This window comes from Anabrus simplex, chromosome 1 (assembly GCF_040414725.1).
Source record: "Anabrus simplex isolate iqAnaSimp1 chromosome 1, ASM4041472v1, whole genome shotgun sequence".
In the NCBI taxonomy this organism is placed as follows: Eukaryota; Metazoa; Arthropoda; class Insecta; order Orthoptera; family Tettigoniidae; genus Anabrus; species Anabrus simplex.
In genome coordinates this window covers 867,562,237-867,579,301 of record NC_090265.1, presented here as the reverse complement: position 1 = coordinate 867,579,301, position 17,065 = coordinate 867,562,237, and the positions used below count along the sequence as shown (strand labels likewise).

General features: G+C 39.9%; 1 protein-coding gene across 1 annotated transcript in view; it reads left to right on the top strand.

Moving 5' to 3' along the window:
- Positions 1-368: 368 nt before the first annotated feature.
- The window catches only part of LOC136874283 (zinc finger protein 585A), a 178,337-nt gene continuing 161,640 nt past the window's right edge, over positions 369-17,065 (top strand). Inside the window, exon 1 of the mRNA XM_067147915.2 lies at positions 369-463. The gene's annotated coding sequence lies outside the window, so the exon portion shown is untranslated. The remainder of the gene's footprint in view (positions 464-17,065) is intronic.

Below are 17,065 nucleotides of genomic sequence, written 5' to 3'. Positions count from 1 at the left end.
GTTGTAGAAAATAAGTCAAACAATTCCTCTTCGTCTATCTTTGATCTCATATCTTTTTGCTGCCTTCTGAAATTACTAGTTTTAATGAATTTTTATAGTTTTTCATATATGAACGTGTTGCAATGAGCGGGCGAGACAGAATAGTAAAGAGAACTCTAGCGGCGCTTGTCGGAAGTATCTCGAGGACAAGTTTAGTGTGCTGTATTTCCCGGCCTTGTGTATCTCGTGGGCAACGACTCAGTGCGGAGCTTAGTTTACAGTTCTTTCGTTTATTTATGCTGTAATATTTTTATGCTGCTATCTTATTTGATGATAACAAGTTGAAGATTCACAGGGAATAATATCCTTTAGTTGTTTACAACCAAAGAGAAACTATATAAGACAGCATGCTGCCTGCTCGTCCTTATGATAGGTAGCGGTAGGATATATATGTGCTCCAAAGGGAGAATAGTGCCAATTCTTGGTGAGTTTTATCATAGAAATTTTGAGGCATATACCTAATACTGGCACCAGTATCGTGACAGATGTGTTCCTGACCATTGCGAGATTCTCGTCTCACGGATGCAGAAGGAAATCGTTGATGAACTTGCACAAGAGTCCCAATTAGTTTCTTGTTAAATCTGAACGCTGTTTGGCGGCAATGAATTAACGAACTCCGAAATTATATCTATTTAATTCTCTATTTTTTTATGAACGATGTAGAAAATAATTGTATACGTTTTAATGTTCTTTTTATGGTTGAAGTTAGATCATAATGCAGTTAATTTCCTTGATTCTCTTCCCCACTTAATGTTGCTGGCATTGTTGAATGGAATATTAGCATTCTCGAATGCCGTAATGTGTAGTCTTACCCATGTTCCTTTCACCTGAACGTCGATTTCATTTTACTAATTTTCTGCGCTGGATTCGTGCTTAGAATACATTATTAAACTGCACTATTAAGATAATTGTTCTCGGTAAAAATATAAATTATCAGTTTCCAATTCCAATTTTAATATTTGAATTTGCTAGCAGCCTTTTACCTCATCCCCGTGATATGAATTTCTTTACCACTCTTTCTTCGTTTACGGTAAAGAAGGCTACAATCGCCGGTTTACTTTTAGGCGCTCTGAAATGCTATTAGATATAGGCCTACCCAATAGGGTACAAGGAACGAGTAGAGTTGAATAAATCTTAATACATCATGATCTCTGTTGAATCTTCTAACCTTTAGAAAACATAATCTACGCCCCCGCTTTTTTTTTCTTCCTGTTTTCAGCATTTTAGTTTTTCAAAAATTCCTTAGGGACATAATTGCAGAATATTATATCAATCATATTGTGATTATAGTACAGTAATATGATGAATACTCAATTTTGGTAAATAAATTAAAACATCGGAATAAATGTTTTAATGCACAGTACTGTGCATGAACAAGGTCCTCATGAACCGTCGTCAATACAGAATTTCATTATAGTTTGTACCCTCAGGTTGCACTTAAAAACATGATATCATACACAGAGTTTACCACATTTTTTGAGCCAACATTGCCTACTTGGCTCGTGGAAGTTCATCCTTTGCTACAAACGGTAGTGAAACCCGTGCACTACAAGTCTAGTCATAACATGTCTCAGCTCGTAGCCTCATGTCCAATTGCGGTTGATCATTGCATGCCATATGCTGTCCTTCTTGCAGAAGTTAGAGTGGCTGGGAGCAGAAGCTTCAAATGCAACTCTTCCACAAAGAATAGTTCCCTCGACAGCTGATATACTAGTCGTGATGGAGTGTACTTTGATAGACAAAGCACTTTCTTTCAGTAAGATGCTTTCATCTTCTCTATAGGCCTGCTGTGTAATTGCATCTTTCCAAGGTGAATCCATACATTTTCTAAGCCATAGGTTACTATTGGACTAACTTTTAGATGGAATAATTCAATGGTGGATGTGAGCAACAGGCGACTCAGAAATTTAATGTCACTAATTGATTTTGTGGCAGCGTTTAGACCAGTGTCCACCAACTGGCTGGCGTGTGATGTCGAAGAGTCCGTGTGACATAAGAGTGCAGAGAGGTCAGGCTCTTCCATCGTAGAGTGGGGCGTAGGGACTGCCTCACTTTGTAGTAGGCACATGCTGTGCTGTACATAGTCATGTTGGTACTGGTACGGTACAGTACTCCTCACTGGCTAGAATTAAACATTCCTTCACAAATTCACCATCCATCACTGAACGGTTCAAGTTTCTTTGCAGTTAAATATGAAATTTTAAAACTCAAGTAAACTGCTGACTCGCTGATCGAATGCTCAACAGGGTTATTTAATTTATCTTTCAGTTCTGCAATTACACATACTCGTTCTTCGCCTTGATATTGATCATAATCTGTAGTGTGACACAAACTGTACTGGTGTTGTAAATTATATATTTTATCTCACTGTCAGCAGCCCTGAAGGTGGTTTTCCGTGTTTTCCCATTTTCACACCAGGCAAATGCTGGGGCTGTACCTTAATTAAGGCCACGGTCGCTTCCTTTCCACTCCTAGCCCTTTCTTGTCCCATCATCGCCTTAAGACCTATCTGTGTCGGTGCGACGTAAAACAAGTTCTAAAAAATATATATCTTTTTACATACTGTAGCTCTTTTCTACAAACTAAATATTTAGTTGTAACATTCCTATCATTTTCAACAAATAAATATAGATCTTCCCATAAAGATAAAAAGATTGGAAGCATAGATAGGTTGTTGCACTGTGATGTGCTTGGTTCATCCATGCTTATGTAGTGTACTGTACCACTACCAACACCACTATGTACGGCACAGCATGTCCCTACTACAAAGCGAGGCAGTCCCTTCGTCCCACTCTACAACTGAAGAGACTTACCACTCTGCGCTCTTTCGTCACACAGGCTCTCTGACATCACACGTCAGCCAGTTGGTGGACACTGATTTAGACGATCCTTAACTACAGAAGTAAGGAGAACACATTTCTCGGAGTTTGTAAAGTGACTCTTAGGTATCTAAAGCTTGTGACCAACTTCATTTGTTGTTTACTGATTAGGAATGTTCCCCAATTTCTTCTTTTTCTGAAGCTCGTAGAGACAGTTTTATTTTCATTTAATTTCAGCTGGTTCCCTTCTGCCCATTTAGTTGCGTTGTTAAAGGCAGTCTCTAAATCTGACTGTGAGCTTGACATCAGAACCATGTCATCAGCATACATTAGGATGTTGACATTTACTCAGTTTACTATTTCTACGATGTCGGCTGTGGCAGCAATGAAAAACGGAGCACTCAGGTGTCACCTTGGAGAACACTGGTAGTTTGAATTATTGGATATGATTTGTGATGCCATCGCTAATCTCTATCCAATTGTCCTTAAAGAAATTCGTAATGATTGGGAGTAGATAGCAGCTTGGCTCAGTGATCTTCCATAGCTCCTCTAGTGGGATAACTCAGCTGATTGTGTCAAAAGCCTTAATTAAAGTAGACAATCAAGATTGTATGTGGTTATGCCAGAGCTTCTTTGATGTACTATTGTAGACATTCAACTGCCTAAGTAGTTGACCTTCCTCCTCTGAAGCCAAACTGGGTCTTTAGGAGTGTGCATTCCAGAGCAATTCATCTGTATGAATCTGTTTGCTGTATCACTTTTGCTCTTGTACATAATTTTTATTGTGGACTTAGTCCAGGAGTCTGGTATTCTACCCTGCCACAAACATTCATTGTTTATTATTAGTATACTGCACACAAATGTGCATTAAGTTTTACAGTATTTCAGGAGAGAGTTTGTTTTCTAGGTTCATTTGTTAAGATGGTATCATTCACATGGGATTTTATATTTTTTAGAAAAAACACACACACACATTGCTCAGATGGCTCACGAAACACAATCGGACGCATAGTTTATGATGAAAGCCGTGTACTGCCAACTGATTCAAAGCACTTCTCATGTCGTTATTTGGTCCAGTCCAATTTTGATTGAGCATAGCATCTGTTGAGTAAAAGTCTATTATCTATTTCTTATAATTTTTATTGTCTGAACCGAAGGGGTTCTTTTTCCTGTCTTGGAGATGGAAGCTGCAGTCTGGTATCAAATCTTCCAATAAGAATGACGTTGAAGCTAGTTCATGCACCAGTCTTTGATATCCCAAGCATTCTTTTCAGGAATCTAGCTTTTAACATTTTCAATAGCCCACAGATCGGGTATCATTGGGTGCTCCCAGGTGAGCTCCAATCTATATGTTAGCACTGGAAGGACCTTAGCATAAAAATAGCGTCATGGCCATGCTTAGTCTTGTGGGTTCCCTGATGACATATATATACTTCTGATGGCTGCCAAAGATCTCTCCGGTTCGTACCGCACTGTCGGCAGCCCTGAAGATGGTTTCCCATTTTCACACCAGGCAAATGCTGGGGCTGTACCTTAATTAAGGCCACGGCTGCTTCCTACCCATTCCTAGCCCTTTCCTATCCCGTCGTCGCCATAAGACCTATCTGTGTCAGTGCGACGTAAAAAAAAAAAAAAGAGATCTCTCCGGAGGCCCAGATATTTGAACAAATTGACAACTTAATCCAAGACATGTACAAGAGCAGAAGAACTATGATCAGATGTGTATCTGTAACTACAGAATCCTTTCCTGTGAACGTAGGAGTACACCAAGGTTCCATTCTCAGTCCATTACTACCTAATTGTACTTGTCATGGACATGTTCCATTCTCAGTCCATTACTACCTAATTGTACTTGTCATGGACATGTTGACAGAGGGAGTCAGGTTGGAGGCTCCATGGTCCATGATGTTCGCTGATGATGTAGTCCTGTGCACAGAGGTGAAGAAACTTACAGAGGAATGGAGAGAAGGACTAGAAAGCTGAGGAAGCAGATGCAAGGCAAGAGTTCCTGAACCTGAGGGAACCGAAACGTGTTTACAGTTAGCCGAAGTAGAGATCCCATCAGTAAGTTCATTCAGATATCTTCATACAGTTATCCAACAAGATGGTTAACATGAGGAGGAAATAAAGAGCAAGATATGGTCGGGATGGTTCAGCTGGAAAAAGACATCGAATGTACTGTATGGCAAGAAGATACCAGAAATATTCAAAGGGAAGGTACACAGGGCCATGGCTTTTTATTTATTTATTTAGCATATGGCTACATCACTAAAAATTAATATTTACAATTATTACTCAAATTACAAACTAATATCCAGGCCATGAATGTAGTCTACTGATGCCTCCGTCAAAACCAGGAACTCGCTGGATCGCCAGGGAAGCTGTCAGAGGACATTCTTGAACTACATGGTGAACAGTCTGTTTTCAGCGCCAGTCATAACTTGGAGTAGTTATTTTCTTCCACTTGTGCAGGAAATCGACACACCTACCAGTGTTGGTTCTTATTCGGTGAAGAACTGACCAGATTTTGTGTGGCAACTTAAAGCAAGGTGGCTTGCTCGATATGCACGGCATTTTAAGTTGTCCCGTCGTAGCATTAATCAGTGTGGCTTCGGCCGTCATCAGTATTAAAGCCGTTGCCAACTAACATCCTTGCAGTTTCCAGGGATGCGTGATGAGAGCGAAGCCTGCCTTTACTGATTGTTGGGATGTGAGCATGAAGAGGGAGATGAGGATATTTTTGTAGTCCCATACAAGTGCACTTCACCGCCACATAGAAGGAGGTGGTATGTGGCTAAGTATGGATAACCAGAAAGTAGGGTAGGTGTAGATCTGATTGTGATGGTTATAAGATACATGGTATGGTTGACCTGTGTGTCAGCAAGTCCTGTGTGAATAATATTAATCCAAGCTGGAGAGCAGTATTCTGCAACATGGTAAATCAATCCCAGAGCTGAAGTACGGAATGTCGATGCAGAGGATCCCCATAATGTGTCACAGAGTTTCTGGAGAATGTTATTTCGAATTTTTATTTTGGTAGCTGTTAGGTGTTGTTTGTGACTGAGCATTCTATCAAGCATAGACTGTGAGCTCTTTGTTGGTGAACTTGTTGTTTTGCTGAAACGAAGAGACTTCTTTCATAGCAAAACTTGGCTGCAACCTCCATTTGCAGAAATATTCACCCATAATTGTTAAATCATTCATCAATACGGACTCGGTAACTTCAAGATTTCTATGCCTCATTGCGAGTAGTCAGTCATCAGCATATCCAAACTTTTTTGTTTTGGTTTCAGGCATATCTGATATGTACAAACTGAACAGGAGAGCGGCTAGGATGTTGTTTAGCTTCATCTGTGAACTCATCTCATTGCCCATTAGTAATTGGAAACATCGGTTACTGAGCATTTCATTCACATGATTGCCAATTGTTAGGGTTGGGATGTCTTGTAAAAGTTTCAATAATATGACACCTTGCCTCCAGACAGTATCACCGGGCAAGCTGGCCATGCGGTTAGGGGCGCTGCTGTGAGGTTGCAACCAGGAGATGTTGTTGTTGTTTGAGTCATCAGTCCATAGACTGGTTTGATGCAGCCCTCCATGCCACCCTATCCTGTGCTAACCTTTTCATTTCTACGTAACTATTGCATCCTACATCTGCTCTAATCTGCTTGTCATATTCATACCTTGGTCTACCCCTAGCGTTCTTACCACCTACACTTCCTTCAAAAACCAACTGAACAAGTCCTGGGTGTCTTAAGATGTGTCCTATCATTCTATCTCTTCTTCTCGTCAAATTTAGCCAAATCGATCTCCTCTCACCAATTCGATTCAGTATCTCTTCATTCGTGATTCGATCTATCCATCTCACCTTCAGCATTCTTCTGTAACACCACATTTCAAAAGCTTCTATTCTCTTTCTTTCTGAGCTAGTGATTGTCCATGTTTCACTTCCATACAATGCCACGCTCCACACGAAAGTCTTCAAAAACATCTTTCTAATTCCGATATCAATGTTTGAAGTGAGCAAATTTCTTTTCTTAAGAAAGCTATTCCTTGCTTGTGCTAGTCTGCATTTTATGTCCTCCTTACTTCTGCCATCGGTAGTTATTTTACTACCCAAGTAACAATATTCATCTACTTCCTTTAAAACTTCATTTCCTAGTCTAATATTTTCTACATCACCTGCCTTTGTTCGACTGCACTCCATTACTTTTGTTTTGGACTTATTTATTTTCATCTTGTACTCCTTACCCAAGACTTCATCCATACCATTCAGCAAATTCTCGAGATCTTCTGCAGTCTCAGATAAAAATAACAATATCATCAGCAAATCTCAAGGTTTTGATTTCCTCTCCTTGGACTGTGATTCCCTTTCCAAATTTCTCTTTGATTTCCTTTACTGCCTGTTCTATGTAAACATTGAAAAGGAGAGGGGACAAACTGCAGCCTTGCCTCACTCCTTTCTGGATTGCTGCTTCTTTTTCAAAGCCCTCGATTCTTATCACTGCAGACTGATTTTTATACAGATTGTAGATAATTCTCTGTTCTCGGTATCTGATCCCTGTCATCTTCAGAATCATAAATAACTTGGTCCAATCAACATTATCGAATGCCTTTTCTAGATCTACGAATGCCATGTATGTGGGCTTGTCCTTCTTGATTCGATCCTCTAAGATCAGACGTAAAGTCAGGATTGCTTCACATGTTCCTACATTTCTTCTGAAGCCAAATTGATCATCTCCCAACTCAGCTTCAACTTGCTTTTCCATTCTTCTGTAAATAATACATGTTAAAATTTTGCAGGCATGAGATACTAAATTAATGGTGCGGTAGTTTTCACACCTGTCAGCACCGGCTTTCTTGGCAATAGGTATAACAACATTCTTCCGAAAATCGGATGGGACTTCTCCTGTCTCATACATCTTGCACACTAAATGAAATAACCTTGTCATGCTGGTTTCTCCTAAGGCAGTCAGTAATTCAGAGGGAATGTCATCAATTCCAGGTGCCTTGTTCCTATTTAGGTCATTCACAGCTCTGTCAAACTCTGACCTCAAAATCGGGTCTCCCATTTCATCAGCCTCTTCATGTTCCAGAACCAAATTATCTACATCTTTACTTTCATACAACTGTTGGATATGCTCCTGCCATCTTTCTGCTTTGTCCCACTGTCGGCAGCCCTGAAGATGGTTTTCTATGATTTCCCCATTTTCACACCAGGCAAATGCTGGGGCTGTACCTTAATTAAGGCCATGGCCACTTCCTTCCAACTCCTAGGCCTTTCCTATCCCATCGTTGCCATAAGACCTATCTGTGTCGGTGCAACGTAAAGCCACTAGCTATCTATCTTCAGACAGTGTCATAAGTAGCTGTCAGATCAATGAATACAACTGATGATTTCTCTTGATTCTGGACGCAAGCTTCTATGAAGGTTGTTAGGGAGAGGACTTGATCTGTGCATCTGTGGTTAGGTCTGAATCCTGCCTGTTCGACCGGTATATTTTCAAAGATTTTGTGACATATTCTATTGTACATCATTCTTTCCAGGTGTTTATATAATGTACTAAGTATAGCTATGGGTCAATAACTTTCTGGCTTGTCATTTGGTTTACCTGGTTTCAGTAAGGCTATGATTTTTGCTCGTTTCATTTTATGTGGTATGTTGCCCATTTGCAGAATGTTTATGAAGAACTTGGCCAGCCACTTTTTTACATACTTGCCACAGTGCGAAAGAAATTCTGCGTGAATGCCATCAAATCCCATGCCATTCCCTGGTTTTATTTCTTTTATGTCAGTCGTTACTTCTTCAATGCTGAAAGGTAGAGAATATTCAGTTTCAGCTTTGCAAGCTGTTTTGATTGCCTTTAATTTCTTCTTAGCCGCAATAGTATGTGCTTGGACTTGAGGAGTTCTGAAAGTGGTCATGATGTTGGGTGCAACTTGGTTGGGGATAACAGCATCATATGTGCGATCTCGTAGGGTGCCACCACCTAGTTTTCTGAGCAAAGACCAACCTTTCCTACTTGATGTACTGAAGTCCAGGGATTCAATGGTCTGAGTCCACTTTATACGTCTAGCTGTGTCGATGTTACTCAGCAACTCATCTGCTATTTCATGACTGATACTTTCACAGAATCCTTTGTATAGGTTTTCATACTCTTCTGTCCATGGCTACCAAGCGACCGTTGCTCAGCCCGAAGTCCTGCAGATTATGAGGCATTGTGTGGTCAGCACGACAAATCCTGTTGGTCGTTATTCTTGGCTTTCTAGACTGGGGCTGCCATCTCACCATCAGATAGCTCCTCAATTGTAATCATGTAGGCTGAGTGGACCTCGAACCAGCCCTCGGATCCAGGTAAAAATCCATGTCCTGGCCGGGAATCAAACCCAGGGCCTCCGGATAAGAGGCAGGCATTCCACCCCTACACTATAGGGCCAGCCTTATAACTTAAAGGAAATTTGTTGTAACTGATATAAGCTCACTGGACAAAAAATTAGTCATCCTTGATGAAATCATTACAACCATCATTTAATACCGTGTTACTCCACCTCTGGACTTGATAACTGCCTGGATTCGGTTAGGAAGCGAGTCTACAAGGTTGTACAGGTATTTCGCATCCAGGTTAAGCCACTCACTGATGATTTAATTGCGCAATTTCACTGAATTGTGGGGATGCTGATGTCGCCGTTTTACCTGCATTTTCAATGGGGTTCAAGTTAGCTGAGTTTTCAGGCCAATCGAGATGTGATAGGGTGGGGGGAGTGTTCATAAAACCAGTCGCACATGCATCCAGCCAGATGAACTGTGTTGTTGTCATCTTGAAAATTCGGGGTATCAATAGCATACTCATCATGCAGATGTCGACTGAAAGGCAACACCTGATCATCCAGAATGTTTAAACAAACATGCTGATTCATGTTAGTGGTCACCTCAGTGAGCGGGCTCAATCTATGATGTAAGAAACACCCCCAAAACATCACAGGCCCACCTCCGGCTTGAACCTGACCTTGCACACATCCAGGATGAAATGCATTATTTGTCCGGTGCACTCGACGATGTGTGTCATTGGAATATAGGCAAAGATGTGATTAGTCAGACCACATTATGTTACACCAGTCAGCTACTGTCCACATTTGATGATTTCTAGTCCATGCCCATTGAAGATGCTTAGCTTTACGTGACTTTGTGAGCAATGGCCTCTTGCGGGGTGACCAACTCCAAATGTTCATTGCGTGCAGTTCCAGTTGCAATGTTCTCTTGCTAACAGGTTGGGATGGACCTTCATTCACTGACTACAGCAATTCCTGTTGAGTTTGGAAGCGATTTTGATTTACAAGCCGTGAAACACGTCCCTGGTCCCTCTCTGTCAGGATCTTTTTCCAACCACAATTCTGACGACGTGTTTCATGGCCATGTGGAGTATACCAGTGTATGTAGACATGTTGACCAGTCCACTGTGAAACACCAACAAATCCAGCAACTTCATGCACCGTATGGCCATGGGCATAGTCAAATACGATTGCCTCTCTTTGATACTCTATACTTTCATCTACCCATGTTGACGTATACTGTCTGCTTGAAACATCAATGTTTCGCTGATCGCTACTGCCTAATGCTCACACAGAGGCAGTGTGCATGCAGTTGAACACAGAACTCATTCGCTGCGCCATCTGTGCCTGCGCATAAGGTTGACTAATTTTTTGTCCGGTGAACTTAAGATGAATTCATCTCCAGAGAAATGCAAATATTTAGTACTTTGTCCGAACACTTCGACGAAGTATTTTGTGCTTGTATTTTGATGATTAAACAAGCCAATTCTAATATGAAATATGCATCCATACAGATAGATTACATTTGATGGATGGGGTAGGACGAGGCTGCATCTGATGAACTATGCATAACTGTCGTTTAACCTCTTCATAACTGCGACACTATTGCAGTAAACATGGTTTGGCGCCAAAGCGAGAGATCCTTGACAAATGTGTGGTTTGAGAGCTAATGTTGGTGACCTTTGTGGTTTGTTTAACCCTTCTTTAGTCGTGCAAAAATTATTACGTTACTAGTCACGCATGGAGGTTACCTCCGGGGCTAAAAATGCGCGTAATTTTCATCTTTTGAGATGTTGTTTTGCCATGTTTGTTTGCAGTATTCTTCGGTATAATTAAAAGAAACCCTTTTAAGTATTAGTAGGTTATTCTTACACAGTTTGTTTGATCTGAAATCAGAATACTGTAGACCTTAACTGTGACGAATGGTCTTATGATATTACCTACGACGATCACATCATATGAAATATGAAATAATATTTTTCTAAAATACGTTTAGAAGAACAGAACAACAAAGTCATCGACGTAGAAAATAAATAATACGCACTCAAATATAAGGTTATTTGCACACGGAGGAAACGTCCAGGTGATGTCACTTGTCACAACAATGATCCCACACTTGCTCACAGGATGCACGATCGTGCCGAAATGCTGACAAGATGAGTCCAAATGAACAAGGAGAAAGGTATAGGGGTGGAGAGACCAACAGTTCAACTGAGAAGTTCAGTACCGTGCAAAATGTAATCGGCCCGGAGGAAATCTCCGTGAGCGACTAGAGGAAGGTTAAGCTGGTCTTTATAACGCTTCAAAGGGGCACCACGGGGTCTGTGCCTGAGGAAAGGTCACCACAAAGGAATTGGCGAGGAAGCTTGGTGTCGCTCATATTGTGCACGTGCTCAGTCCCCGAAGCTGATGGCTAATGATAGAAGCTTCTCCACTGTTTTTTGCCTGTAACTCTCCTATTTCCTCTTTCATTAGCTTTGTATAAACTCTTTCTTTCCTATTACTCCATATAATTCCATACATTATTCTTTTATTACCAACTCCATCTCTTTCCATCTTTTGTGTACATTCTTCCCAACTTTTCTTCTCTTCCCAGTTTCTTATACAGTAGAGTCTCGATTATCCGACGTAAACGGGACCTGGAGTACGTCGGATCACCGAAAATGTCGGATAATACAGAATAACTTTGAAAATGAACTGAAACAGACAGGAAGGCTAAAACAATGACGTGTTTTACGGTGCTCTATTTATTAAATTACCAATTCAATTGTACAGTACATGCAGTATTAAACGAAAACATTCCAGATGTCTTACGAAAAGAAACTTTTGTCCACAGATATTAAGCTACCTAATACCGTACCGTTTTTGCCACCGATCACGCCACCCAGCACTGGCAGGAATGGTGCCAGATATTGGCAGGCCCTTTTCCCGGTGTTGAGATACCAAAGAAATAGTGGTTCACTTACTTTTTCGTACTGACATTTTTCATTGTATTTCTCTGCTCTGGTAGATCACAACTTTTCAACTTCTTCCCTCTGTTTTTTTCAGTCTCCTACTGTAACACGTCCAACACCATAATCTGAAGCCACATTTTGAAGAGTTTCCCCTTTGTCCAGTCTCTTTAATGCACTCAATTTGTGTTCCATAGAAACAGTCACTTTCTTCCGTTTACTCGCCATACTCACATAGGATATGAAAACTATAACATCCGCACCCAACCAATACTACACTGACTGAAGACTCACTGCACCTGTCCTTGAGAAAAACTCAGTCCTACCGCCGGCGTTCAGGCCAGTGCTTGTCCCCTGGTCGCACCCTCCACAGCGGGTGTGTCTGAATTTAGTCTCCACCAAAAGTTGAAATTAAGTCTAACAGTGTCGGATAACACGGAATGTCGGATAAGCGAAGGTCGGATGAGCGAGACTCTACTGTATTTCCTTTTTTTAAATCCAGATACTACCTTTTGCTTTCTTCTTTTTCTATCTCTTCTTGCCATGCTTTCTTCTTTTCTTTCACTGCTTCTCTCATCTTCTCATAACACCACGGTATCGCCTTTCTTTCAATCACGCTGATGTTCTATCACAGCTAGTCTCTGCCCCACTTACAAATGCTCTTTTAAATTTGTACCATTTATCTTCCACATTTCCTACTTCACTAACTGGAATTTGTTGTTTCAGTCTCTCCATAAATTATTTCTGTACTTTCTTATCTTTTAATTTCCACACTTTTATTTTACTATCTCTTAACCTCTTTTAATTTTTCCATTTTCCCCACACTCATTCTTATTATCACAATTGTATGATCTCCATCAAATGCTTCTCCTGGTAAATCTGTTACATCCATCAGTTGTCTGCAATTTGCCTTTTCCACCAAAAAGTAATCAATTACTGATTTAATTCTTTTGTCACCCCCAACCATATCTTCATTTTCCTGCCGTTTTCATTCCAAAATCGTGTTTCCCACAGTAATTCCATTCCTCTCACAAAACTCAACTAGTTTCTCTCCTTCATATCCATATGGTCCAATTACTTCTTCCTTTTCAGGCAGTCGTAGGTAGAACCGCCTGTCACATACAGTAGCAGGATGATCCTGACCTGACACTTATGCCGCAGATATTGCTGCAAAATTGAACACTTAGAATAACATCATTTGTGAACTATGTGGTTTGACATGGAGTTCTAATATTGCTACTCTTCCATGCTCAGCCATTGGTCTTATCTTTACCAGGCTTGATAGCTGCAATCGCTTAAGTGTGGCCAGTATCCAGTATTCGAGAGATAGTGGATTCCAACTCCACTGTTGGCAGCCCTGAAGATGGTTTTCCGTGGTTTCCCATGTTCACACCAGGCAGATGGTGGGGCTGTACCTTAATTAAGGCCACGGACGCTTCCTTCCCACTCATAGCCCTTTCCTGTCCTATCGTCACCATAAGACCTATCTGTTTCGGCACAATGTAAAGCAACTGGTAAAAAAAAAAAAAAAAAAAAAAAAAAAGTCTTCTCTGCCACTCACTTCTGTGCCCAGTTTGGCTCGACAGTCCTCATTCCATTAGGAAAAAACTTGACCTGAAGAATTGAAAAATATGAAAACACTACGTATCCATTTAGGCACATTTTGAATTCAGGACTAAAAACATTTATAAGCAGAAAAAATGCCTAAAATGCCTTTGCTGGCAAGAGCTAGTGTTTACAGTGCACTGTGTCTTCTGGTGTGGGCTAGAACAAATTTGTTACTTTCAATGATCTGTCTCAGTCTAATCCTTGGCCTTTGACAGCATGAAAGTGACTGAGGTGTGAATGATATTAGTAATGCCATTCGTTATGCAGCCAGTCCCTGTTATGAATGGTGAGAGAATGTTGCTCATAGGATCGGTTGGTGCGGGCATTTCAGTGGGCTTGGCAGACTGAGATATAATAGGAAATTCTGGCTCAGTAAGGAAAGCAACGGGAAACTACCTCACTCCTCGTTTCCCTAGTACATTTCTTCACCAATGCCTGGGCCACCTATGAAGGCTGATGCTGTTGAGGTCCAAACCAGCCTTCCGGACTGAGGACTCAACATACATAAAAGCAGAAACAGGCTAGGCAACTCGTGGTCAAGAAAGTGATCTGCTAGTCAGCTGCGGGAGATGGAGCAATAACCAGAGGAATCAGCAATGTGAAAGGTCATTGTCACAGCAGGCAACCATGGGAGCGTTAAATTGTCAGCAGCAGCAGTTGCTGAGCAAAGTGGAACTAGAGGCAATAATGACTCACTAAAGAGCTCGAGACATCTTCATTCCAGGCAAGTTGCACTTGAAGACAAGGCAGTTTCCAGTGGGGGGAGGACATCTCAGGAGAAAAAAGAAAAAAAAGAAAGGTAGCATCAAATTTAAAGGACATTTGGACTAAAAAGGGGATGAAGGGTATGGAGGAAGAGAGGGGTATAGAAGAGGAAATAATTAGTTCACCAAGTGGTTCCATCATACAGTTAGAGAAATCACGGATTACATGTAGCAAAGCAGTCAGTACAGCAGATATACCCACAAGCAAATACAGTAACTAGGATGGAACGTAGTATTAATAAATATCAAAGGACTATTGGGTAAACAGGAAAATGATGGAATCACAGAATTAATGCAAGGTAATAAGATTGCAGAAATGATCGAAACCTGGCTACTGGTAGGTTGTGAATTATACATATCAGGTTGTAATATTTGGAGTAAATAAAAACAAAGGAGAGTAAAAAAAGCGACATCATCCGGGAGAGATATCAGTCTTGATAAAGGAAGGAATATAGAACCGAAGTATAGCATGTGGATTCAGGCACGGAGGATCTGATTTGGTTGAAGATAATGAAAAGAAGGGAGGGAGAGAATTTTTCATCAATTTCTTCTACAACCATTCAATGGAGTCTCCTTTTGAGAAAATAAATTCTTTGGTGACCTTATTGGAGAAGTAAATTAGATTCAATTAAAGAATGAAGAAGCGAAAATAATTATAATGGGAGATTTTAATACAACGGTGGGTGAAAAAATTCAGAATACAATAGAGAAATAGACATAAAGATAAAGAATGCAACAATAATGGAAAGAAACTATTTAAAATGTTTGCAGTAGAACAGAATCTTGGGTGGTTGGGGGATGAAACAGGAAATTTAATGTGTTTTTCTTTTATTATAGGTGAAGTTTTTGTGCATTCTGTGACATTCTTCATAAATATAACGGTGTTGTTTGTCGTGAGGAATATGGTACTTTCCCATGCCCGTTGTCACTCAGAAGTGAGTGAAACTGTAAAGCTTTGGCTACAGTAAAATACCTGCTAACCTTTGCTCACTCAGTTTAGGTTAGAATTTTAAGTTAAAAAATAAAAAATAAGTATATTTCTGTGAAAACCATGACTGTACGATTACGAAGTGTCACCGGGTGGAAAGGATAATGTGGTGGGGCTGTGATTGCTTTTATCTTCTTTTTTTAAATTTCAGCTGGGATAATGAACATGTTCACTGCATGCCACTGCCCAAACCTATTTCCTTCTAATCTGCACCTTATTTTTTGTTGTAATACAGTGGGATTTTAAAATTCTTTACCACCTTTAAAACACCTGTTTTCACACTCCTCAACAATTCTGTGCCTTGGATCTAAAAGGGCCAATGCAATTTTTTTTTCAAAATTGAGATATTAACTGATACAAATGCGTTTTATCCTGGCTTGCAACATGTTAAAAGGGCCAATGTCTCTGTTAAGTACTAAACGAACAGCAGGCCTCTGGCCTCTCCTGAGGCCACATATTATTATTATTATTATTATTGTTATTATTATTATTATTATTATTATTATTATTATTATTATTATCATCATCATCATCATCATCATCATTATTATGATCATCGTCGCCATCATTGTACACCAGTACATGGAATTTTCCAAAGCTTACCAGGTGACTGAAACAATCACACAAATTAAAAGCTTCTAGATTAGACAAAAAAGTATAATTTCTTATCATAATCTAATGGTCTAGAACATATTTCACTGAAAACAAAACATATTATCTTTAATGAAAATTGCTAATATAGATATGATCTTTTATATCAGACTATATTAAATCATTCTTAAAATAAATTAAACTTCATGTACAATTCGGAAGATAGGGTGTTCTTTTTACTAACTTCACTTGAAAATTTATGTACTTCAATTTTAGTTAATTTGTAAATGTGTATTTCAATTCTGGCAGTATGAAACCTAAATATTAATCAGTGGCCCATCTTGATAGACCTTAAGTCTTCAGAAACAGGTTCCAAGAAGGACATGCCAGGAATCATTAATAAACAAGGGGAGTGTGTATGCAAGGATCTTCAACAGGCAGAAGTATTCAGTCAGCAGTATGTAAAGATTGTTGGTTACAAGGATAATGTACAGATAGAGGAGGTGACTAATACTATAGAAGTATTTAAATTTACCTATGATAACAGTGACATTTACAGTAATATACAAAAGTTAAAAACCAGAAAGGCAGCTGGAATTGATAAGGTTTCAGGGAATATACCAAAGACAACGGGTTGGGATATAGTACCATACTTGAAGTACTTATTTGATTATTGTTTGCATGAAGGAGCTATACCAAATGAATGGAGAGTTGCTATAGTAGCCCCTGTGTATAAAGGAAAGGGTGATAGACATAAAGCTGAAAATTACAGGCCAGTCAGTTTGACATGCATAGCATGTAAGTTTTGGGAAAGCATTCCTTCTGATTATATTAGACATGTTTGCAAAATTAATAACGTTCGATAGAAGGTAGTTTGGGTTTAGGAAAGGTTATTTCTCTAAAGTTCAACTTGTAGGATTCCAGCAAGATATAGCAGATATCCTGGATTCAGGAGGTCAAATGGACTGTATCGTT